At 57.6% G+C, this 24,558-nt stretch overlaps 5 non-coding genes and 6 pseudogenes across 5 annotated transcripts; all 11 read left to right on the top strand.

The window, feature by feature from the left end:
• The first annotated feature begins 3,876 nt into the window (after positions 1–3,876).
• Positions 3,877–4,084, top strand: LOC149278497 (U2 spliceosomal RNA; annotated as a pseudogene).
• A 1,666-nt stretch (positions 4,085–5,750) lies between these two features.
• On the top strand, positions 5,751–5,942 carry LOC149278496 (U2 spliceosomal RNA). Its single transcript, XR_016278710.1, has one exon. It is a non-coding gene; the product is annotated as a U2 spliceosomal RNA (small nuclear RNA).
• Positions 5,943–7,647: 1,705 nt separating this feature from the next.
• LOC149278495 (U2 spliceosomal RNA) lies at positions 7,648–7,846 on the top strand. Its single transcript, XR_016278714.1, has one exon. It is a non-coding gene; the product is annotated as a U2 spliceosomal RNA (small nuclear RNA).
• Positions 7,847–9,553: 1,707 nt separating this feature from the next.
• Positions 9,554–9,753, top strand: LOC149278494 (U2 spliceosomal RNA). The gene has a single exon (XR_016278719.1). It is a non-coding gene; the product is annotated as a U2 spliceosomal RNA (small nuclear RNA).
• Positions 9,754–10,860: 1,107 nt separating this feature from the next.
• On the top strand, positions 10,861–11,039 carry LOC149278493 (U2 spliceosomal RNA; annotated as a pseudogene).
• Positions 11,040–11,551: 512 nt separating this feature from the next.
• On the top strand, positions 11,552–11,740 carry LOC149278492 (U2 spliceosomal RNA). The gene has a single exon (XR_016278699.1). It is a non-coding gene; the product is annotated as a U2 spliceosomal RNA (small nuclear RNA).
• A 1,749-nt stretch (positions 11,741–13,489) lies between these two features.
• On the top strand, positions 13,490–13,676 carry LOC149278491 (U2 spliceosomal RNA). The gene has a single exon (XR_016278725.1). It is a non-coding gene; the product is annotated as a U2 spliceosomal RNA (small nuclear RNA).
• Positions 13,677–15,375: 1,699 nt separating this feature from the next.
• Positions 15,376–15,585, top strand: LOC149278490 (U2 spliceosomal RNA; annotated as a pseudogene).
• A 1,086-nt stretch (positions 15,586–16,671) lies between these two features.
• Positions 16,672–16,803, top strand: LOC149278489 (U2 spliceosomal RNA; annotated as a pseudogene).
• A 5,295-nt stretch (positions 16,804–22,098) lies between these two features.
• Positions 22,099–22,305, top strand: LOC149278488 (U2 spliceosomal RNA; annotated as a pseudogene).
• Positions 22,306–23,376: 1,071 nt separating this feature from the next.
• LOC149278487 (U2 spliceosomal RNA) lies at positions 23,377–23,555 on the top strand (annotated as a pseudogene).
• The last annotated feature ends 1,003 nt before the right edge of the window (positions 23,556–24,558 follow it).

The following is a 24,558-nucleotide window of genomic DNA, read 5'->3' as shown; positions in this document are numbered from 1 at the left end:
CCTCCCGAGCCCGCAAATGACGACGAAGACACGCTGGAAAAGATGGTCCAGGACCTGACCCCGTCGGATGAGCCAGCCACCGAGACCGAGGCTCTGATCCTCAACCAGCTGGACATCGACAACCAGGTCTCCCTCCTGGAACAGATGCTAGACGAGGCCGCCTGGACCCCCATGAACCCCATCGACCACGGCGGGGAAGATCCTCCCCCACCAGGGGGAGGAGGTGGTAACTAGTGCCTCTGTTTGAGCTGACCTTCTTTTTTTCTCCCAACTAATGGCGTCAATTTCTATTTTCTCCATTAATGTAAGGAGCATGAAGGACCAGTTCCGGAGGCGCGGTTTACTAACCTTCCTTTCTTCTCAGCAGTGTGATGTATATATGTTGCAGGAATGCGCTTTACCTTTCTCTCGTTCGTATCGCCATCTATGCAGGGAATGGTCTCACGGCCCGTCCTTCTGGTCCGGCGGGAACGGCTGCAAGTCGGCGGGAGTTGCTATCCTGATCCGAGGAGCCAACTTCACGGTGGACGCTGTCCAGGAGATGGTCTGCGGCAGACTTCTAGTCGTGGACGGATCCTGGGCGGGGGAGCCTGTCAGGCTCATCACCGTGTACGCCTCCCCGGAAAAGAAGCAACGCCTGGAGCTTCTCCAGAACCTGCGGACCCAGCTGACCACCGCCAGGACCGTAGTGATAGGCGGGGACTTCAACTGCCCGATCGAGGAAGGAGGGCGCACCTCCACCCACGCAACAAAACTGGACGTGACTTCGAAACTGCTCAGAGAGATTGTCACAGAGGCATCCTTAAAGGACGCTATGGGCTCCATCGGGACCGGCTCCGTGAACTATTCTTGGAGCCGGCCGGATGGCTCTGTGCGTTCCCGGATAGACTTTGTGTTCACCTCTCGGGCGGTAGAGCATCAGCAGTGCTCCATGGTGCCCTGCTACTTCTCGGACCACAGGGCTGTTCGGCTCCAGTGTGCCCTGGGCAAAGGGTTTCCTCCCGGTCCAGGCTCCTGGAAGCTGAACTGTGCCCTGTTAGAGAGGCAGGAAATTGTGGATGAGCTGCGTAATGTATATTCTGATTGTGTCAGTACCAAGTATCTGTTCCCCACTGTAACCCAGTGGTGGGAGTTTACTAAAGTAAAGCTGCGCTCTTTCTTTCAGGCTAAAGGAAGACTCCAGGCGTGTGAGAGGAAGAGGAAATTCAGACGGCTGCAACGCAAGCTGCAGTCCCTGTTGGACCTCCAACAGTGCGGATGGGACGTGGACGAGGAGCTGGAGGAGACCAAGGAGGGCCTGAAAAGGCACTTTGAGGAGGAATCCAGGCAAATCGTCTTCCGTTCCAAGGTGGAGAACCTGGAGAAGGGTGAGAAATGCAACTCTTTCTTTTTCAGGAAGCTCCACTCCGCCCACACGCCCCTGACGGAAATGAGAGACAGCGAAGGTGTGGTACGACAGGGGAAGGAGGAGGTCCAGAAAGTGGTCGTCGACTACTACCGAGATCTCTACTCCCCCAAAGACACAGACCCGGAGGCTGCCGAACGGTTCCTGTCAGGTATCACTAACACCATTGATCCCGCAGGCCGCGCAGCCATGGACGCCCCCTTGACGCTGGAGGAGCTGCACTCTGCCGCCAAATCCTTCAGGAAGGGCAGGACACCGGGCAGTGACGGTCTCCCAGCCGAGTTGTACACAACGCTGTGGGACCTCATCGGCCCGGACCTCCTCGACCTGTACGAGGAGATGGTGGTGGAGGGCAGGATGCCCCCCACGCTGAGAGAGGGAATGATCACGGTCCTGTACAAGCGGAAGGGGGAGAGACGCGACCTGAAAAATTGGCGTCCCATCTCTCTCCTGAACGTAGACTACAAGATCCTCGCCAAGGTACTAGCCACCAGGTTGAAGAAAGTCATCGGGCAGATCGTCCACCCCGACCAGACCTGCGGCATCCCAGGACGCCGGATCGCGGACAGCCTGGCCCTCATCAGGGACACGATCTACTACATCAAGGACCGCAACGTCCGTGCCGCTCTGGTCACCCTAGACCAAGAGAAGGCATTTGATCGACTGTCTCATGGTTTTATGGGTCAGGTACTGCGGAGGTTTGGGCTGGGGGAGATGTTCTGCTCTTACGCTAACCTGATGTACCTTGATATCCGCAGCTCGGTGCTGGTGAACGGCTGGAAGACTGACCCCTTCCCAGTCCTCTCTGGGGTCAGGCAAGGCTGCCCTCTCTCACCTCTTCTTTTTGTCTGTTGTATAGAGCTCTTCGCCGAGTGCATCAGACGGAATCCAGAGATCAGAGGGATCACCGCGCCGGGCAGAGACAAGAAGGAGATAAAGTGCTCGCTCTACATGGACGACGTGACCATCTTCTGCGCGGATCGCCGGTCGGTGAGAGCGCTCGTCCAGACGTGCGAGGACTTCAGCCGAGCTTCAGGCGCAAAGGTCAACTGCGGGAAGTCGGAGACCATGCTGTTCGGGCAGTGGGACCTGACTTCTGAGCCGATCCCGTTTCCCGTCCAAACCGACTTCCTAAAGATCCTGGGAGTCTGGTTCGGCAGAGACGGCGCGGCCCTGAAAAGCTGGGAGGAGAGACTCAACAAAGTAAAGCAGAAATTTGGGCTGTGGAGCCTCAGAGACCTCACCATCGAAGGGAAAGTGCTGGTGCTGCGCAACGAGATTCTTCCCGTGCTGCAGTACGTGGCTCAGGCCTGGCCCTTGCTGGTCACCATTCACCGAGCCATCAACCGAGCAGTTTTCCACTTCATCTGGGGCTCCAAAATGGACAGAGTAAAGCGCGCAGTGATGTACAAGGAACCCGGCAAGGGAGGCAAAGGAGTGCCTGACATCCCTACCATGCTGAGGACCTTCTTTGTGTGCAACTGCGTGCGCAGGACTCTCAGAGACGTAGCGAAAGGCTCTGCTGGAAACTCCATGTCTCGCTTCTTCCTGCTGCCCCTGTGGAGGCAGCTCAAGTGGGAAAAGTGGGACAGCTCCGTCCCTTACAATTGGACCATGCCCTGGTTCTACTCGGACGTGGGCAAATTTGTAAGGGAGCACCAACTGGAGGGAGTTAAACCAGACTTGTGGTTACCCCGTGTGATCCACAAGTTCATCAGAGCCAAAGACACTATGGAGAACATCCCAGGGCTCCCCGACGCCACAGCCAAGACTGTCTGGGCTAACGTGTCGTCGAGCAGGCTAACCAACAGGCATAAAGACATGGCATGGATGGCCATTCAGGGAGGCCTCCCCCTAAGGACATTTATGCATGCCAGGGGGCTGTGCAGATATAGACACTGCCCACAGTGCATTGTGGAGGAGGAGACTTCTCTTCACTTGTTCTGGCGGTGCCCGTTTGCACAGGCTTTGTTCAGAGCCCTGGAGCTGGATCTCAAGGACTCTATCGAGAGAAAGTACCTGTCTTACCATTCGGTACTTTACGGACTTTTTCCAGGAACACACACGGAGAGCGCCATTGAGGATGCTTGGCGTCTCATGTGCTGTGTAAAGGACGCTCTATGGTTTGCCAGGAACCGCCTGGTGCTGAGGAGGGAGCAGGTCACAGTCCGTGACTGCCGCAGGCTTATCCACAGCCTGCTGAGAGACTACTCTCTCAAGGACAGTCTAGAGGCTGAAGACTAGCCCCATTCTCCTCGGCCCCCTCCCCCCCCCCATTTCCCCAGGTTATGTTCCACCAAGTGCTAACCATATGCGCCACGTCTGGAAATGTAATTGTACACTGCTTCTACTGAGCTTTCCGTAACTGAAGTCGTACTGTAACGTGTATTGCCCTGCGCTGCGTCGCAGTACTGCTTATCGTCTACCTGTACCGATAATACCGATTTATGTACTCCTGCTAAAACAGGTTGATGTCTGTTTTATCATAATCAGTTTGTATAATAAACTTAAATACAAAAAAAAAAATCTGTTCTTATCAGTTTAATATCTGATACGTCCCCTATCTGGGGACCATATATTAAATGGATTTTTAGAACAGGGAGATGGAAGAAGAGCTTGCTCTGTCCACTCCACGCATTGACCTGGTATTGCAGTACCTCCAGGACCGGTGCACCTCTCTTATCAGTGACCAAAAGCAGAACCCGACCCAGCACAGCACAGCACAGCACAGCACAGCAAAACCGAGCAGAGCAGCGATCCGAGGAAGGGCCGAGCGACCCGGGGAGCAGCGGCAGCAGTCCAGGGTCGGTCGGCCGGTGGGTCGGTTGCTTCCTTCCTTCCTTTCTTTCCTCCCAGCTCGTCGCTGTTGCAGGCCAGTGAGTGCGTGCGTGCCTCTTGGTCGCGACACGTCACGTCACTGAAGCGTGCTGCGGTAATGTCCGTCGGAACGTAATGTAACTCTGTGTGTGTGTGTGTGTGTGTGTGTGTGTGTGTGGCCTTGGTCATGAAGGCCCATGCCGGTTGAGGGTGCATTGAAGGATTAAAGCGCTAGTGTGTTTGGTTGCTTGAAGGTTAGCGTGGCCAGCTGACGGTTGTGCTGCAGCGGCTGCAGCTGCTGCCTGGCTCCTGTGGTTCTTTTGCATGCCTTGGTTTGTGTCTCCCTCTGATGGTGGCTGACGAGGGCGAGGACGAGAGAGAGTGAGCGAGTGTTTGTCCCAGCAGCAGCAGTAGCGGTTAAGAGGATTAGATGAGATGAGAGGAGATGAGATTAGAGTAAGGACTGCTACGTCTGTCAGGTGCTTAGCAGCCGATCTCGTTGAGCGGGAGGCGGAGGTGCGAACTGCCCCCCCCCCCCCGGGGGCGGAGCCATGCAAATGTTTCAGGCCGCGCCGCCACGATCCCGGCGGGCCTCGTCGAGACAGAGGGAGGGAGGGCGGGCGGGCAGGCAGGAGACGGAGAGAGGGGAGAGTGTGCGAGCCGGTGGTGCTCGGCTTGGACGCAGGGGTGGTGCGGGCGGTCCTTTCCAGCCGTGGCTGCCGGCGCAGGGCTGCAGTCCGGCGCGGGGATCCGCAGAGGGAGTGCCCTGGGGGTTGGTGGGTGGCGGGCGTGCAGCGGGCGGAAGGGAGGCCCGGGGCCCGCGTGGCAGCTCGCTGCGACTGTGCGGAGCCTGGGTGGCGGGCCCGAGCCGGGCCCGCCGCCCTCTTCGGGTTATCGCTTCTCGGCCTTTTGGCTAAGATCAAGTGTAGTTCCCTTCGGACAGGGGGGGGACTATGCTGATCCTCTGGCCTTAGGGTTCGGGAAAGCACGAAGCCCGAGGTGCTTAAATTGCCCTGACGCAAGTCGGAGTTACCGTGTGCAGACTTGCACGCCGCTGCACACGGTAAATGCACATTTTTTGCACCGGCGGATCTTCACACTCCCTCCATCGCACCATCAGGGCATGGAGTGGAATTTATTTTTGAACCTGGCTGGGTCAGTCATGGCCCGCCCCTAAATTATTTATTTATTTATCACAATGTGTTTAAGCACGTGTGCCCATTAATTTTGATTGGATTTTCACGGTCACCAAACCTTTAAGCGAGGCCACGTTCACGATTTGGTTTTTCGATTTGGCACTTTTGTTTTCGGACACTATCTTTCGGTAGTGAAGCCAAGGGGGCTACTTCCCGATGGGAGTGCCCCATGGCGATGGGGTCTCACCCTTCGGGGAGAGTCCTAAGATCCGACCCTCCCATGGGGGGGGGGAGGAATTTGTCTGGGTTCCCCTTGTGGGGACCCAGTTTCGTATATGGCTTCCGCTGCCTCTTAGGAGCACGGAAAGCAGCACCCAAAGGAGCACGCACCTCGGGCTTCAAAAAAAAAAAAAAAAAAAAAAAAAAAAAAATCTGTTCTTATCAGTTTAATATCTGATACGTCCCCTATCTGGGGACCATATATTAAATGGATTTTTAGAACAGGGAGATGGAAGAAGAGCTTGCTCTGTCCACTCCACGCATTGACCTGGTATTGCAGTACCTCCAGGACCGGTGCACCTCTCTTATCAGTGACCAAAAGCAGAACCCAGCACAGCACAGCACAGCACAGCACAGCACAGCACAGCACAGCACAGCACAGCACAGCACAGCACAGCAAAACCGAGCAGAGCAGCGATCCGAGGAAGGGCCGAGCGACCCGGGGAGCAGCGGCAGCAGTCCAGGGTCGGTCGGCCGGTGGGTCGGTTGCTTCCTTCCTTCCTTTCTTTCCTCCCAGCTCGTCGCTGTTGCAGGCCAGTGAGTGCGTGCGTGCCTCTTGGTCGCGACACGTCACGTCACTGAAGTGTGCTGCGGTAATGTCCGTCGGAACGTAATGTAACTGTGTGTGTGTGTGTGTGTGTGTGTGTGTGTGTGTGTGTGGCCTTGGTCATGAAGGCCCATGCCGGTTGAGGGTGCATTGAAGGATTAAAGCGCTAGTGTGTTTGGTTGCTTGAAGGTTAGCGTGGCCAGCTGACGGTTGTGCTGCAGCGGCTGCAGCTGCTGCCTGGCTCCTGTGGTTCTTTTGCATGCCTTGGTTTGTGTCTCCCTCTGATGGTGGCTGACGAGGGCGAGGACGAGAGAGAGTGAGCGAGTGTTTGTCCCAGCAGCAGCAGTAGCGGTTAAGAGGATTAGATGAGATGAGAGGAGATGAGATTAGAGTAAGGACTGCTACGTCTGTCAGGTGCTTAGCAGCCGATCTCGTTGAGCGGGAGGCGGAGGTGCGAACTGCCCCCCCCCCCCCCCCTGGGGGCGGAGCCATGCAAATGTTTCAGGCCGCGCCGCCACGATCCCGGCGGGCCTCGTCGAGACAGAGGGCGGGCGGGCGGGCAGGCAGGAGACGGAGAGAGGGGAGAGTGTGCGAGCCGGTGGTGCTCGGCTTGGACGCAGGGGTGGTGCGGGCGGTCCTTTCCAGCCGTGGCTGCCGGCGCAGGGCTGCAGTCCGGCGCGGGGATCCGCAGAGGGAGTGCCCTGGGGGTTGGTGGGTGGCGGGCGTGCAGCGGGCGGAAGGGAGGCCCGGGGCCCGCGTGGCAGCTCGCTGCGACTGTGCGGAGCCTGGGTGGCGGGCCCGAGCCGGGCCCGCCGCCCTCTTCGGGTTATCGCTTCTCGGCCTTTTGGCTAAGATCAAGTGTAGTTCCCTTCGGACAGGGGGGGGACTATGCTGATCCTCTGGCCTTAGGGTTCGGGAAAGCACGAAGCCCGAGGTGCTTAAATTGCCCTGACGCAAGTCGGAGTTACCGTGTGCAGACTTGCACGCCGCTGCACACGGTAAATGCACATTTTTTGCACCGGCGGATCTTCACACTCCCTCCATCGCACCATCAGGGCATGGAGTGGAATTTATTTTTGAACCTGGCTGGGTCAGTCATGGCCCGCCCTTAAATTATTTATTTATTTATCACAATGTGTTTAAGCACGTGTGCCCATTAATTTCGATTGGATTTTCACGGTCACCAAACCTTTAAGCGAGGCCACGTTCACGATTTGGTTTTTCGATTTGGCACTTTTGTTTTCGGACACTATCTTTCGGTAGTGAAGCCAAGGGGGCTACTTCCCGATGGGAGTGCCCCATGGCGATGGGGTCTCACCCTTCGGGGAGAGTCCTAAGATCCGACCCTCCCATGGGGGGGGGGAGGAATTTGTCTGGGTTCCCCTTGTGGGGACCCAGTTTCGTATATGGCTTCCGCTGCCTCTTAGGAGCACGGAAAGCAGCACCCAAAGGAGCACGCACCTCGGGCTTCAAAAAAAAAAAAAAAAAAAAAAAAAAAAAAAAAAAAAATCTGTTCTTATCAGTTTAATATCTGATACGTCCCCTATCTGGGGACCATATATTAAATGGATTTTTAGAACAGGGAGATGGAAGAAGAGCTTGCTCTGTCCACTCCACGCATTGACCTGGTATTGCAGTACCTCCAGGACCGGTGCACCTCTCTTATCAGTGACCAAAAGCAGAACCCAGCACAGCACAGCACAGCACAGCACAGCACAGCACAGCACAGCACAGCACAGCACAGCACAGCACAGCACAGCACAGCAAAACCGAGCAGAGCAGCGATCCGAGGAAGGGCCGAGCGACCCGGGGAGCAGCGGCAGCAGTCCAGGGTCGGTCGGCCGGTGGGTCGGTTGCTTCCTTCCTTCCTTTCTTTCCTCCCAGCTCGTCGCTGTTGCAGGCCAGTGAGTGCGTGCGTGCCTCTTGGTCGCGACACGTCACGTCACTGAAGTGTGCTGCGGTAATGTCCGTCGGAACGTAATGTAACTGTGTGTGTGTGTGTGTGTGTGTGTGTGTGTGTGTGTGGCCTTGGTCATGAAGGCCCATGCCGGTTGAGGGTGCATTGAAGGATTAAAGCGCTAGTGTGTTTGGTTGCTTGAAGGTTAGCGTGGCCAGCTGACGGTTGTGCTGCAGCGGCTGCAGCTGCTGCCTGGCTCCTGTGGTTCTTTTGCATGCCTTGGTTTGTGTCTCCCTCTGATGGTGGCTGACGAGGGCGAGGACGAGAGAGAGTGAGCGAGTGTTTGTCCCAGCAGCAGCAGTAGCGGTTAAGAGGATTAGATGAGATGAGAGGAGATGAGATTAGAGTAAGGACTGCTACGTCTGTCAGGTGCTTAGCAGCCGATCTCGTTGAGCGGGAGGCGGAGGTGCGAACTGCCCCCCCCCCCCCCCTGGGGGCGGAGCCATGCAAATGTTTCAGGCCGCGCCGCCACGATCCCGGCGGGCCTCGTCGAGACAGAGGGCGGGCGGGCGGGCAGGCAGGAGACGGAGAGAGGGGAGAGTGTGCGAGCCGGTGGTGCTCGGCTTGGACGCAGGGGTGGTGCGGGCGGTCCTTTCCAGCCGTGGCTGCCGGCGCAGGGCTGCAGTCCGGCGCGGGGATCCGCAGAGGGAGTGCCCTGGGGGTTGGTGGGTGGCGGGCGTGCAGCGGGCGGAAGGGAGGCCCGGGGCCCGCGTGGCAGCTCGCTGCGACTGTGCGGAGCCTGGGTGGCGGGCCCGAGCCGGGCCCGCCGCCCTCTTCGGGTTATCGCTTCTCGGCCTTTTGGCTAAGATCAAGTGTAGTTCCCTTCGGGGGTGGGGGACTATGCTGATCCTCTGGCCTTAGGGTTCGGGAAAGCATGAAGCCCGAGGTGCTGAAATTGCCCTGACGCAAGTCGGAGTTACCGTGTGCAGACTTGCACGCCGCTGCACACGGTAAATGCACATTTTTTGCACCGGCGGATCTTCACACTCCCTCCATCGCACCATCAGGGCATGGAGTGGAATTTATTTTTGAACCTGGCTGGGTCAGTTATGGCCCGCCCCTAAATTATTTATTATTATCACAATGTGTTTAAGCACGTGTGCCCATTAATTTTGATTGGATTCCACGGTCACTAAACCTTTAAGCGAGGCCACGTTTACGTTTTGGTTTTTCGATTTGGCACTTTTGTTTTCGGACACTATCTTTTGGTAGTGAAGCCAAGGGGGCTACTTCCCGATGGGAGTGCCCCATGGCGATGGGGTCTCACCCTTCGGGGAGAGTCCTAAGATCCGACCCTCCCATGGGGGGGGGGAGGAATTTGTCTGGGTTCCCCTTGTGGGGACCCAGTTTCGTATATGGCTTCCGCTGCCTCTTAGGAGCACGGAAAGCAGCACCTAAAGGAGCACGCACCTCGGGCTTCAAAAAAAAAAAAAAAAAAAAAAAAAAAAAAAAAAAAAAATCTGTTCTTATCAGTTTAATATCTGATACGTCCCCTATCTGGGGACCATATATTAAATGGATTTTTAGAACAGGGAGATGGAAGAAGAGCTTGCTCTGTCCACTCCACGCATTGACCTGGTATTGCAGTACCTCCAGGACCGGTGCACCTCTCTTATCAGTGACCAAAAGCAGAACCCGACACAGCACAGCACAGCACAGCACAGCACAGCACAGCACAGCACAGCACAGCACAGCACAGCAAAACCGAGCAGAGCAGCGATCCGAGGAAGGGCCGAGCGACCCGGGGAGCAGCGGCAGCAGTCCAGGGTCGGTCGGCCGGTGGGTCGGTTGCTTCCTTCCTTCCTTTCTTTCCTCCCAGCTCGTCGCTGTTGCAGGCCAGTGAGTGCGTGCGTGCATGCGTGCGTGCGTGCGTGCGTGCGTGCGTGCGTGCCTCTTGGTCGCGACACGTCACGTCACTGAAGCGTGCTGCGGTAATGTCCGTCGGAACGTAATGTAACTGTGTGTGTGTGTGTGTGTGTGTGTGTGTGTGTGGCCTTGGTCATGAAGGCCCATGCCGGTTGAGGGTGCATTGAAGGATTAAAGCGCTAGTGTGTTTGGTTGCTTGAAGGTTAGCGTGGCCAGCTGACGGTTGTGCTGCAGCGGCTGCAGCTGCTGCCTGGCTCCTGTGGTTCTTTTGCATGCCTTGGTTTGTGTCTCCCTCTGATGGTGGCTGACGAGGGCGAGGACGAGAGAGAGTGAGCGAGTGTTTGTCCCAGCAGCAGCAGCAGTAGCGGTTAAGAGGATTAGATGAGATGAGAGGAGATGAGATTAGAGTAAGGACTGCTACGTCTGTCAGGTGCTTAGCAGCCGATCTCGTTGAGCGGGAGGCGGAGGTGCGAACTGCCCCCCCCCCCGTCCCCCCCCCCGGGGGGGGCGGAGCCATGCAAATGTTTCAGGCCGCGCCGCCACGATCCCGGCGGGCCTCGTCGAGACAGAGGGCGGGCGGGCAGGCAGGCAGGAGACGGAGAGAGGGGAGAGTGTGCGAGCCGGTGGTGCTCGGCTTGGACGCAGGGGTGGTGCGGGCGGTCCTTTCCAGCCGTGGCTGCCGGCGCAGGGCTGCAGTCCGGCGCGGGGATCCGCAGAGGGAGTGCCCTGGGGGTTGGTGGGTGGCGGGCGTGCAGCGGGCGGAAGGGAGGCCCGGGGCCCGCGTGGCAGCTCGCTGCGACTGTGCGGAGCCTGGGTGGCGGGCCCGAGCCGGGCCCGCCGCCCTCTTCGGGTTATCGCTTCTCGGCCTTTTGGCTAAGATCAAGTGTAGTACCCTAAGAGAAGGGGGGAAAAACTTGATCCTCTGGCCTTGGGGCCGAGGTAGCATGGAGCCCGAGGTGTCCACTTGAGCCCCAGAGAAATTCTGGCGTCACTTTCACAACTTTGCACTGCAGTTGTGGAATGTGTGAGCACGAGGAGCACTGAAGGCCAATGCTACAGATGAAGCACTTTTCACTCCAAGACCCATACGGGCATGTGTGTGGATAATTTTTTATTTTTCGGCCTCACGGAAAATGGCTGGACACTTATTTATTATCACTATTTGCACTTTCCGTTGGTGCACTTGTGCCTATTAATTAGGATGGATCACAGTTTTTTTTGATCACGGCCTGTCAAATGGTTTTTCTTTGGATACGATTTCAGTTTTGACGTTTTTGGACCACTGTATCGCAGTGAGGACTGGTTTCCAGTCGCCTGTTGGGAGAGGTGGGAGAAGTCTTTTGGCTACCCACCTTTTTCCCTATAGAGGTTCTCCTTTTCGGAGGGAACCACGAAGATCCGACCCTCCTGCAGGCTTCGGCCGGGGTGGGGAGGAAAAAGCTCCGGCATATTCCATGGGGGATTGCCGAGTGACAGTCTATCGACGGACCTGAGCTTCGCTGCGTCTTTCACAAGATTCACGGAGCACACCCAAGAGAAGCACGACACCTCGGGCTTCAAAAAAAAAAATAAAAAAAAAATCTGTTCTTATCAGTTTAATATCTGATACGTCCCCTATCTGGGGACCATATATTAAATGGATTTTTAGAACAGGGAGATGGAAGAAGAGCTTGCTCTGTCCACTCCACGCATTGACCTGGTATTGCAGTACCTCCAGGACCGGTGCACCTCTCTTATCAGTGACCAAAAGCAGAACCCGACACAGCACAGCACAGCACAGCACAGCACAGCACAGCACAGCACAGCACAGCACAGCACAGCAAAACCGAGCAGAGCAGCGATCCGAGGAAGGGCCGAGCGACCCGGGGAGCAGCGGCAGCAGTCCAGGGTCGGTCGGCCGGTGGGTCGGTTGCTTCCTTCCTTCCTTTCTTTCCTCCCAGCTCGTCGCTGTTGCAGGCCAGTGAGTGCGTGCGTGCGTGCGTGCGTGCGTGCGTGCGTGCGTGCGTGCGTGCGTGCCTCTTGGTCGCGACACGTCACGTCACTGAAGCGTGCTGCGGTAATGTCCGTCGGAACGTAATGTAACTGTGTGTGTGTGTGTGTGTGTGTGTGTGTGTGTGTGGCCTTGGTCATGAAGGCCCATGCCGGTTGAGGGTGCATTGAAGGATTAAAGCGCTAGTGTGTTTGGTTGCTTGAAGGTTAGCGTGGCCAGCTGACGGTTGTGCTGCAGCGGCTGCAGCTGCTGCCTGGCTCCTGTGGTTCTTTTGCATGCCTTGGTTTGTGTCTCCCTCTGATGGTGGCTGACGAGGGCGAGGACGAGAGAGAGTGAGCGAGTGTTTGTCCCAGCAGCAGCAGCAGCAGCAGCAGTAGCGGTTAAGAGGATTAGATGAGATGAGAGGAGATGAGATTAGAGTAAGGACTGCTACGTCTGTCAGGTGCTTAGCAGCCGATCTCGTTGAGCGGGAGGCGGAGGTGCGAACTGCCCCCCCCGTCCCCCCCCCCGGGGGGGCGGAGCCATGCAAATGTTTCAGGCCGCGCCGCCACGATCCCGGCGGGCCTCGTCGAGACAGAGGGCGGGCGGGCAGGCAGGAGACGGAGAGAGGGGAGAGTGTGCGAGCCGGTGGTGCTCGGCTTGGACGCAGGGGTGGTGCGGGCGGTCCTTTCCAGCCGTGGCTGCCGGCGCAGGGCTGCAGTCCGGCGCGGGGATCCGCAGAGGGAGTGCCCTGGGGGTTGGTGGGTGGCGGGCGTGCAGCGGGCGGAAGGGAGGCCCGGGGCCCGCGTGGCAGCTCGCTGCGACTGTGCGGAGCCTGGGTGGCGGGCCCGAGCCGGGCCCGCCGCCCTCTTCGGGTTATCGCTTCTCGGCCTTTTGGCTAAGATCAAGTGTAGTTCCCTTCGGACAGGGGGGGGACTATGCTGATCCTCTGGCCTTAGGGTTCGGGAAAGCACGAAGCCCGAGGTGCTTAGATTGCCCTGACGCAAGTCGGAGTTACCGTGTGCAGACTTGCACGCCGCTGCACACGGTAAATGCACATTTTTTGCACCGGCGGATCTTCACACTCCCTCCATCGCACCATCAGGGCATGGAGTGGAATTTATTTTTGAACCTGGCTGGGTCAGTCATGGCCCGCCCCTAAATTATTTATTTATTTATCACAATGTGTTTAAGCACGTGTGCCCATTAATTTCGATTGGATTTTCACGGTCACCAAACCTTTAAGCGAGGCCACGTTCACGATTTGGTTTTTCGATTTGGCACTTTTGTTTTCGGACACTATCTTTCGGTAGTGAAGCCAAGGGGGCTACTTCCCGATGGGAGTGCCCCATGGCGATGGGGTCTCACCCTTCGGGGAGAGTCCTAAGATCCGACCCTCCCATGGGGGGGGGGAGGAATTTGTCTGGGTTCCCCTTGTGGGGACCCAGTTTCGTATATGGCTTCCGCTGCCTCTTAGGAGCACGGAAAGCAGCACCCAAAGGAGCACGCACCTCGGGCTTCACAAAAAAAAAAAAAAAAAAAAAAAATCTGTTCTTATCAGTTTAATATCTGATACGTCCCCTATCTGGGGACCATATATTAAATGGATTTTTAGAACAGGGATATGGAAGAAGAGCTTGCTCTGTCCACTCCACGCATTGACCTGGTATTGCAGTACCTCCAGGACCGGTGCACCTCTCTTATCAGTGACCAAAAGCAGAACCCGACACAGCACAGCACAGCACAGCACAGCACAGCACAGCACAGCACAGCACAGCACAGCACAGCAAAACCGAGCAGAGCAGCGATCCGAGGAAGGGCCGAGCGACCCGGGGAGCAGCGGCAGCAGTCCAGGGTCGGTCGGCCGGTGGGTCGGTTGCTTCCTTCCTTCCTTTCTTTCCTCCCAGCTCGTCGCTGTTGCAGGCCAGTGAGTGCGTGCGTGCCTCTTGGTCGCGACACGTCACGTCACTGAAGCGTGCTGCGGTAATGTCCGTCGGAACGTAATGTAACTGTGTGTGTGTGTGTGTGTGTGTGTGTGTGTGTGTGTGTGGCCTTGGTCATGAAGGCCCATGCCGGTTGAGGGTGCATTGAAGGATTAAAGCGCTAGTGTGTTTGGTTGCTTGAAGGTTAGCGTGGCCAGCTGACGGTTGTGCTGCAGCGGCTGCAGCTGCTGCCTGGCTCCTGTGGTTCTTTTGCATGCCTTGGTTTGTGTCTCCCTCTGATGGTGGCTGACGAGGGCGAGGACGAGAGAGAGTGAGCGAGTGTTTGTCCCAGCAGCAGCAGTAGCGGTTAAGAGGATTAGATGAGATGAGAGGAGATGAGATTAGAGTAAGGACTGCTACGTCTGTCAGGTGCTTAGCAGCCGATCTCGTTGAGCGGGAGGCGGAGGTGCGAACTGCCCCCCCCCCCCCCCCTGGGGGCGGAGCCATGCAAATGTTTCAGGCCGCGCCGCCACGATCCCGGCGGGCCTCGTCGAGACAGAGGGCGGGCGGGCGGGCAGGCAGGAGACGGAGAGAGGGGAGAGTGTGCGAGCCGGTGGTGCTCGGCTTGGACGCAGGGGTGGTGCGGGCGGTCCTTTCCAGCCGTGGCTGCCGGCGCAGGGCTGCAGTCCGGCGCGGGGATCCGCAGAGGGAGTGCCCTGGGGGTTGGTGGGTGGCGGGCGTGCAGCGGGCGGAAGGGAGGCCCGGGGCCCGCGTGGCAGCTCGCTGCGACTGTGCGGAGCCTGGGTGGCGGGCCCGAGCCGGGCCCGCCGCCCTCTTCGGGTTATCGCTTCTCGGCCTTTTGGCTAAGATCAAGTGTAGTTCCCTTCGGACAGGGGGGGGACTATGCTGATCCTCTGGCCTTAGGGTTCGGGAAAGCACGAAGCCCGAGGTGCTTAAATTGCCCTGACGCAAGTCGGAGTTACCGTGTGCAGACTTGCACGCCGCTGCACACGGTAAATGCACATTTTTTGCACCGGCGGATCTTCACACTCCCTCCATCGCACCATCAGGGCATGGAGTGGAATTTATTTTTGAACCTGGCTGGGTCAGTCATGGCCCGCCCCTAAATTATTTATTTATTTATCACAATGTGTTTAAGCACGTGTGCCCATTAATTTTGATTGGATTCCACGGTCACCAAACCTTTAAGCGAGGCCACGTTTACGTTTTGGTTTTTCGATTTGGCACTTTTGTTTTCGGACACTATCTTTCGGTAGTGAAGCCAAGGGGGCTACTTCCCGATGGGAGTGCCCCATGGCGATGGGGTCTCACCCTTCGGGGAGAGTCCTAAGATCCGACCCTCCCATGGGGGGGGGGAGGAATTTGTCTGGGTTCCCCTTGTGGGGACCCAGTTTCGTATATGGCTTCCGCTGCCTCTTAGGAGCACGGAAAGCAGCACCCAAAGGAGCACGCACCTCGGGCTTCACGAAAAGAAAAAAAAAAAGAAAAAAAAAAAAAAAAAAAAAAAAAAAAATCTGTTCTTATCAGTTTAATATCTGATACGTCCCCTATCTGGGGACCATATATTAAATGGATTTTTAGAACAGGGAGATGGAAGAAGAGCTTGCTCTGTCCACTCCACGCATTGACCTGGTATTGCAGTACCTCCAGGACCGGTGCACCTCTCTTATCAGTGACCAAAAGCAGAACCCAGCACAGCACAGCACAGCACAGCACAGCACAGCACAGCACAGCACAGCACAGCACAGCACAGCACAGCACAGCACAGCACAGCAAAACCGAGCAGAGCAGCGATCCGAGGAAGGGCCGAGCGACCCGGGGAGCAGCGGCAGCAGTCCAGGGTCGGTCGGCCGGTGGGTCGGTTGCTTCCTTCCTTCCTTTCTTTCCTCCCAGCTCGTCGCTGTTGCAGGCCAGTGAGTGCGTGCGTGCCTCTTGGTCGCGACACGTCACGTCACTGAAGTGTGCTGCGGTAATGTCCGTCGGAACGTAATGTAACTGTGTGTGTGTGTGTGTGTGTGTGTGTGTGTGTGTGTGTGTGTGGCCTTGGTCATGAAGGCCCATGCCGGTTGAGGGTGCATTGAAGGATTAAAGCGCTAGTGTGTTTGGTTGCTTGAAGGTTAGCGTGGCCAGCTGACGGTTGTGCTGCAGCGGCTGCAGCTGCTGCCTGGCTCCTGTGGTTCTTTTGCATGCCTTGGTTTGTGTCTCCCTCTGATGGTGGCTGACGAGGGCGAGGACGAGAGAGAGTGAGCGAGTGTTTGTCCCAGCAGCAGCAGTAGCGGTTAAGAGGATTAGATGAGATGAGAGGAGATGAGATTAGAGTAAGGACTGCTACGTCTGTCAGGTGCTTAGCAGCCGATCTCGTTGAGCGGGAGGCGGAGGTGCGAACTGCCCCCCCCCCCCCTGGGGGCGGAGCCATGCAAATGTTTCAGGCCGCGCCGCCACGATCCCGGCGGGCCTCGTCGAGACAGAGGGCGGGCGGGCGGGCAGGCAGGAGACGGAGAGAGGGGAGAGTGTGCGAGCCGGTGGTGCTCGGCTTGGACGCAGGGGTGGTGCGGGCGGTCCTTTCCAGCCGTGGCTGCCGGCGCAGGGCTGCAGTCCGGCGCGGGGATCCGCAGAGGGAGTGCCCTGGGGGTTGGTGGGTGGCGGGCGTGCAGCGGGCGGAAGGGAGGCCCGGGGCCCGCGTGGCAGCTCGCTGCGACTGTGCGGAGCCTGGGTGGCGGGCCCGAGCCGGGCCCGCCGCCCTCTTCGGGTTATCGCTTCTCGGCCTTTTGGCTAAGATCAAGTGTAGTCTCGGCCTTTTGGCTAAGATCAAGTATACTGTTCTTGTCAGAACACACAACTGTTCTTGCCAGAACACAAAACTGTTCTTATCAGAACACACAACTGTTCTTGCCAGAACAATCACTGCTGTTCTTGTCAGAACAGATACTTATCTTTTTCAGGTTTCCACACTTTCTGGGCCAGAGCCGACGAGGAGCGAGAATGGCGACCCAGACCTCCGAAGCCGAACGACCCAGCCAGATCACCGGAAGCCGAGCCCAGCCTGCTGCGACCCCAGGAAGCCCACCTCCCCTGGAGAACTGGATGAGGCAGACGGTGGTCCTGAAGCTGAAGGAAGTGGAGGGCCGCACCCCCGACCTGGATGCAGACACCTTCAGCAAGAAGGTGGTGCACGAAGGAGCAGGCTTCAGCCCAGCAGAGACCCTGAGCGTCCAGTCGTTTTTGAAGGGAATGTTCTACGTAACGTTCATCTCGGCGGCGGTCTGCAAAAGGTTCTGGGAGGCCTTCAGGGCGGCGAAACCGGACCAGGTCCTCTCCCGTTTCTACGGAAACAGCCCCATCCACAGGGAGGAGAGGCCCGTGACGGTCTCGATGCGGAACCCCCACACCCCAGGAAAAGACGTGGCAACTTTTCTGGGAAGATACTGCCACATCGTAAAAGAACCGACCAAGATCCTCAACCAGTACGGCTTCTGGACAGGAAGATGGTCCCTCGTGATCCGTCTGAAGGCAGACTCCACCTCGCCGGACGGGCTCCAACACCTGCCGCAGAGCTTCGCCCTAGGTAATTCTACAGGCATGCTTTTCTACCCTGGTCAACCCACAACCTGCAGACGATGCGGTCAACTGGGTCACAAGGCGGAGGAATGCCAACAGAAATCCTGCAGGCACTGCAGGGTGGTGGGGCACGAGACCAAAGACTGTCCACGAAAGAAGACCTGTAACCTGTGCGGCGATCCTGAGCACATCTACAAGGATTGCCCCAAAAGATCAAGGTCATACGCAGCGGTAGCAACAGCCAAGGCCCCGGCCAAGGTCCCCTCATCGGCCCCGACCAAGGCTCCAGCCAAGGCGACGGCACCGCAGACACCCCCTCCGGAAACCCCGAAAGCGGCACCCAGGAAAGGTAAGAAAGCAGCTCCCCTCCCTGCCAAGACTGTCGTGGCCCTGCCCGCTGTCAAGGCTCCCCCTCCCCCCCCAGAGGCAGCGCCATCCCTCCCCTGTGCTGCCTCCAACCCTCCCTGCTTCACCACCTTCACCCTCCCCCCCCTCCTCCCCCTCTCTGCAGCAGCTCTAACCCCTCCCCCAGCTGCTGCAGACCCCGACCCCGACCCTTTCCCCCCTCTTGTTTCCGCTGCAGACAACCCCCTGGAGATGCCGCCAAAAGGAGCCGGAGCCAGAAAACGCAAACATAGCGGCAAGAAGGAGGAGGAGGAGGACGAGGACAGCGAGACTGAGACGAGCCCCACCAGGAGCTCTGTCCAGAAGAGGGCGCCACCACCAGCCCCCACCGTCCCCTCTCCCCCCGAGCCCGCAAATGACGACGAAGACACGCTGGAAAAGATGGTCCAGGACCTGACCCCGTCGGATGAGCCAGCCACCGAGACCGAGGCTCTGATCCTCAACCAGCTGGACATCGACAACCAGGTCTCCCTCCTGGAACAGATGCTAGACGAGGCCGCCTGGACCCCCATGAACCCCATCGACCACGGCGGGGAAGATCCTCCCCCACCAGGGGGAGGAGGTGGTAACTAGTGCCTCTGTTTGAGCTGACCTTCTTTTTTTCTCCCAACTAATGGCGTCAATTTCTATTTTCTCCATTAATGTAAGGAGCATGAAGGACCAGTTCCGGAGGCGCGGTTTACTAACCTTCCTTTCTTCTCAGCAGTGTGATGTATATATGTTGCAGGAATGCGCTTTACCTTTCTCTCGTTCGTATCGCCATCTATGCAGGGAATGGTCTCACGGCCCGTCCTTCTGGTCCGGCGGGAACGGCTGCAAGTCGGCGGGAGTTGCTATCCTGATCCGAGGAGCCAACTTCACGGTGGACGCTGTCCAGGAGATGGTCTGCGGCAGACTTCTAGTCGTGGACGGATCCTGGGCGGGGGAGCCTGTCAGGCTCATCACCGTGTACGCCTCCCCGGAAAAGAAGCAACGCCTGGAGCTTCTCCAGAACCTGCGGACCCAGCTGACCACCGCCAGGACCGTAGTGATAGGCGGGGACTTCAACTGCCCGATCGAGGAAGGAGGGCGCACCTCCACCCACGCAACAAAACTGGACGTGACTTCGAAACTGCTCAGAGAGATTGTCACAGAGGCATCCTTAAAGGACGCTATGGGCTCCATCGGGACCGGCTCCGTGAACTATTCTTGGAGCCGGCCGGATGGCTCTGTGCGTTCCCGGATAGACTTTGTGTTCACCTCTCGGGCGGTAGAGCATCAGCAGTGCTCCATGGTGCCCTGCTACTTCTCGGACCACAGGGCTGTTCGGCTCCAGTGTGCCCTGGGCAAAGGGTTTCCTCCCGGTCCAGGCTCCTGGAAGCTGAACTGTGCCCTGTTAGAGAGGCAGGAAATTGTGGATGAGCTGCGTAATGTATATTCTGATTGTGTCAGTACCAAGTATCTGTTCCCCACTGTAACCCAGTGGTGGGAGTTTACTAAAGTAAAGCTGCGCTCTTTCTTTCAGGCTAAAGGAAGACTCCAGGCGTGTGAGAGGAAGAGGAAATTCAGACGGCTGCAACGCAAGCTGCAGTCCCTGTTGGACCTCCAACAGTGCGGATGGGACGTGGACGAGGAGCTGGAGGAGACCAAGGAGGGCCTGAAAAGGCACTTTGAGGAGGAATCCAGGCAAATCGTCTTCCGTTCCAAGGTGGAGAACCTGGAGAAGGGTGAGAAATGCAACTCTTTCTTTTTCAGGAAGCTCCACTCCGCCCACACGCCCCTGACGGAAATGAGAGACAGCGAAGGTGTGGTACGACAGGGGAAGGAGGAGGTCCAGAAAGTGGTCGTCGACTACTACCGAGATCTCTACTCCCCCAAAGACACAGACCCGGAGGCTGCCGAACGGTTCCTGTCAGGTATCACTAACACCATTGATCCCGCAGGCCGCGCAGCCATGGAAGCCCCCTTGACGCTGGAGGAGCTGCACTCTGCCGCCAGATCCTTCAGGAAGGGCAGGACACCGGGCAGTGACGGTCTCCCAGCCGAGTTGTACACAATGCTGTGGGACCTCATCGGCCCGGACCTCCTCGACCTGTACGAGGAGATGGTGGTGGAAGGCAGGATGCCCCCCACGCTGAGAGAGGGAATGATCACGGTCCTGTACAAGCGGAAGGGGGAGAGATGCGACCTGAAAAATTGGCGTCCCATCTCTCTCCTGAACGTGGACTACAAGATCCTCGCCAAGGTACTAGCCACCAGGTTGAAGAAAGTCATCGGGCAGATCGTCCACCCCGACCAGACCTGCGGCATCCCAGGACGCCGGATCGCGGACAGCCTGGCCCTCATCAGGGACACGATCTACTACATCAAGGACCGCAACGTCCGTGCCGCTCTGGTCACCCTAGACCAAGAGAAGGCATTTGATCGACTGTCTCATGGTTTTATGGGTCAGGTACTGCGGAGGTTTGGGCTGGGGGAGATGTTCTGCTCTTACGCTAACCTGATGTACCTTGATATCCGCAGCTCGGTGCTGGTGAACGGCTGGAAGACTGACCCCTTCCCAGTCCTCTCTGGGGTCAGGCAAGGCTGCCCTCTCTCACCTCTTCTTTTTGTCTGTTGTATAGAGCTCTTCGCCGAGTGCATCAGACGGAATCCAGAGATCAGAGGGATCACCGCGCCGGGCAGAGACAAGAAGGAGATAAAGTGCTCGCTCTACATGGACGACGTGACCATCTTCTGCGCGGATCGCCGGTCGGTGAGAGCGCTCGTCCAGACGTGCGAGGACTTCAGCCGAGCTTCAGGCGCAAAGGTCAACTGCGGGAAGTCGGAGACCATGCTGTTCGGGCAGTGGGACCTGACTTCTGAGCCGATCCCGTTTCCCGTCCAAACCGACTTCCTAAAGATCCTGGGAGTCTGGTTCGGCAGAGACGGCGCGGCCCTGAAAAGCTGGGAGGAGAGACTCAACAAAGTAAAGCAGAAATTTGGGCTGTGGAGCCTCAGAGACCTCACCATCGAAGGGAAAGTGCTGGTGCTGCGCAACGAGATTCTTCCCGTGCTGCAATACGTGGCTCAGGCCTGGCCCTTGCTGGTCACCATTCACCGAGCCATCAACCGAGCAGTTTTCCACTTCATCTGGGGCTCCAAAATGGACAGAGTAAAGCGCGCAGTGATGTACAAGGAACCCGGCAAGGGAGGCAAAGGAGTGCCTGACATCCCTACCATGCTGAGGACCTTCTTTGTGTGCAACTGCGTGCGCAGGACTCTCAGAGACGTAGCGAAAGGCTCTGCTGGAAACTCCATGTCTCGCTTCTTCCTGCTGCCCCTGTGGAGGCAGCTCAAGTGGGAAAAGTGGGACAGCTCCGTCCCTTACAATTGGACCATGCCCTGGTTCTACTCGGACGTGGGCAAATTTGTAAGGGAGCACCAACTGGAGGGAGTTAAACCAGACTTGTGGTTACCCCGTGTGATCCACAAGTTCATCAGAGCCAAAGACACTATGGAGAACATCCCAGGGCTCCCCGACGCCACAGCCAAGACTGTCTGGGCTAACGTGTCGTCGAGCAGGCTAACCAACAGGCATAAAGACATGGCATGGATGGCCATTCAGGGAGGCCTCCCCCTAAGGACATTTATGCATGCCAGGGGGCTGTGCAGATATAGACACTGCCCACAGTGCATTGTGGAGGAGGAGACTTCTCTTCACTTGTTCTGGCGGTGCCCGTTTGCACAGGCTTTGTTCAGAGCCCTGGAGCTGGATCTCAAGGACTCTATCGAGAGAAAGTACCTGTCTTACCATTCGGTACTTTACGGACTTTTTCCAGGAACACACACGGAGAGCGCCATTGAGGATGCTTGGCGTCTCATGTGCTGTGTAAAGGACGCTCTATGGTTTGCCAGGAACCGCCTGGTGCTGAGGAGGGAGCAGGTCACAGTCCGTGACTGCCGCAGGCTTATCCACAGCCTGCTGAGAGACTACTCTCTCAAGGACAGTCTAGAGGCTGAAGACTAGCCCCATTCTCCTCGGCCCCCTCCCCCCCCCCCATTTCCCCAGGTTATGTTCCACCAAGTGCCAACCATATGCGCCACGTCTGGAAATGTAATTGTACACTGCTTCTACTGAGCTTTCCGTAACTGAAGTCGTACTGTAACGTGTATTGCCCTGCGCTGCGTCGCAGTACTGCTTATCGTCTACCTGTACCGATAATACCGATTTATGTACTCCTGCTAAAACAGGTTGATGTCTGTTTTATCATAATCAGTTTGTATAATAAACTTAAATACAAAAAAAAAATCTGTTCTTATCAGTTTAATATCTGATACGTCCCCTATCTGGGGACCATATATTAAATGGATTTTTAGAACAGGGAGATGGAAGAAGAGCTTGCTCTGTCCACTCCACGCATTGACCTGGTATTGCAGTACCTCCAGGACCGGTGCACCTCTCTTATCAGTGACCAAAAGCAGAACCCGACACAGCACAGCACAGCACAGCACAGCACAGCACAGCACAGCACAGCACAGCAAAACCGAGCAGAGCAGCGATCCGAGGAAGGGCCGAGCGACCCGGGGAGCAGCGGCAGCAGTCCAGGGTCGGTCGGCCGGTGGGTCGGTTGCTTCCTTCCTTCCTTTCTTTCCTCCCAGCTCGTCGCTGTTGCAGGCCAGTGAGTGCGTGCGTGCCTCTTGGTCGCGACACGTCACGTCACTGAAGCGTGCTGCGGTAATGTCCGTCGGAACGTAATGTAACTGTGTGTGTGTGTGTGTGTGTGTGTGTGTGTGTGTGTGTGGCCTTGGTCATGAAGGCCCATGCCGGTTGAGGGTGCATTGAAGGATTAAAGCGCTAGTGTGTTTGGTTGCTTGAAGGTTAGCGTGGCCAGCTGACGGTTGTGCTGCAGCGGCTGCAGCTGCTGCCTGGCTCCTGTGGTTCTTTTGCATGCCTTGGTTTGTGTCTCCCTCTGATGGTGGCTGACGAGGGCGAGGACGAGAGAGAGTGAGCGAGTGTTTGTCCCAGCAGCAGCAGCAGCAGCAGCAGCAGTAGCGGTTAAGAGGATTAGATGAGATGAGAGGAGATGAGATTAGAGTAAGGACTGCTACGTCTGTCAGGTGCTTAGCAGCCGATCTCGTTGAGCGGGAGGCGGAGGTGCGAACTGCCCCCCCCGTCCCCCCCCCCGGGGGGGCGGAGCCATGCAAATGTTTCAGGCCGCGCCGCCACGATCCCGGCGGGCCTCGTCGAGACAGAGGGCGGGCGGGCAGGCAGGAGACGGAGAGAGGGGAGAGTGTGCGAGCCGGTGGTGCTCGGCTTGGACGCAGGGGTGGTGCGGGCGGTCCTTTCCAGCCGTGGCTGCCGGCGCAGGGCTGCAGTCCGGCGCGGGGATCCGCAGAGGGAGTGCCCTGGGGGTTGGTGGGTGGCGGGCGTGCAGCGGGCGGAAGGGAGGCCCGGGGCCCGCGTGGCAGCTCGCTGCGACTGTGCGGAGCCTGGGTGGCGGGCCCGAGCCGGGCCCGCCGCCCTCTTCGGGTTATCGCTTCTCGGCCTTTTGGCTAAGATCAAGTGTAGTCTCGGCCTTTTGGCTAAGATCAAGTATACTGTTCTTGTCAGAACACACAACTGTTCTTGCCAGAACAAAAAACTGTTCTTATCAGAACACACAACTGTTCTTGCCAGAACAATCACTGCTGTTCTTGTCAGAACAGATACTTATCTTTTTCAGGTTTCCACACTTTCTGGGCCAGAGCCGACGAGGAGCGAGAATGGCGACCCAGACCTCCGAAGCCGAACGACCCAGCCAGACCACCGGAAGCCGAGCCCAGCCTGCTGCGACCCCAGGAAGCCCACCTCCCCTGGAGAACTGGATGAGGCAGACGGTGGTCCTGAAGCTGAAGGAAGTGGAGGGCCGCACCCCCGACCTGGATGCAGACACCTTCAGCAAGAAGGTGGTGCACGAAGGAGCAGGCTTCAGCCCAGCAGAGACCCTGAGCGTCCAGTCGTTTTTGAAGGGAATGTTCTACGTAACGTTCATCTCGGCGGCGGTCTGCAAAAGGTTCTGGGAGGCCTTCAGGGCGGCGAAACCGGACCAGGTCCTCTCCCGTTTCTACGGAAACAGCCCCATCCACAGGGAGGAGAGGCCCGTGACGGTCTCGATGCGGAACCCCCACACCCCAGGAAAAGACGTGGCAACTTTTCTGGGAAGATACTGCCACATCGTAAAAGAACCGACCAAGATCCTCAACCAGTACGGCTTCTGGACAGGAAGATGGTCCCTCGTGATCCGTCTGAAGGCAGACTCCACCTCGCCGGACGGGCTCCAACACCTGCCGCAGAGCTTCGCCCTAGGTAATTCTACAGGCATGCTTTTCTACCCTGGTCAACCCACAACCTGCAGACGATGCGGTCAACTGGGTCACAAGGCGGAGGAATGCCAACAGAAATCCTGCAGGCACTGCAGGGTGGTGGGGCACGAGACCAAAGACTGTCCACGAAAGAAGACCTGTAACCTGTGCGGCGATCCTGAGCACATCTACAAGGATTGCCCCAAAAGATCAAGGTCATACGCAGCGGTAGCAACAGCCAAGGCCCCGGCCAAGGTCCCCTCATCGGCCCCGACCAAGGCTCCAGCCAAGGCGACGGCACCGCAGACACCCCCTCCGGAAACCCCGAAAGCGGCACCCAGGAAAGGTAAGAAAGCAGCTCCCCTCCCTGCCA

Source organism: Sceloporus occidentalis, unplaced genomic scaffold (genome assembly GCF_023333645.1).
Source record: "Sceloporus occidentalis isolate IW3139 unplaced genomic scaffold, rSceOcc1.0.p SCAF_188, whole genome shotgun sequence".
NCBI lineage: Eukaryota > Metazoa > Chordata > Lepidosauria > Squamata > Phrynosomatidae > Sceloporus > Sceloporus occidentalis.
The sequence above is the reverse complement of the archived record's forward strand: the minus strand, read 5'-3'. Positions and strand labels throughout refer to the sequence as shown.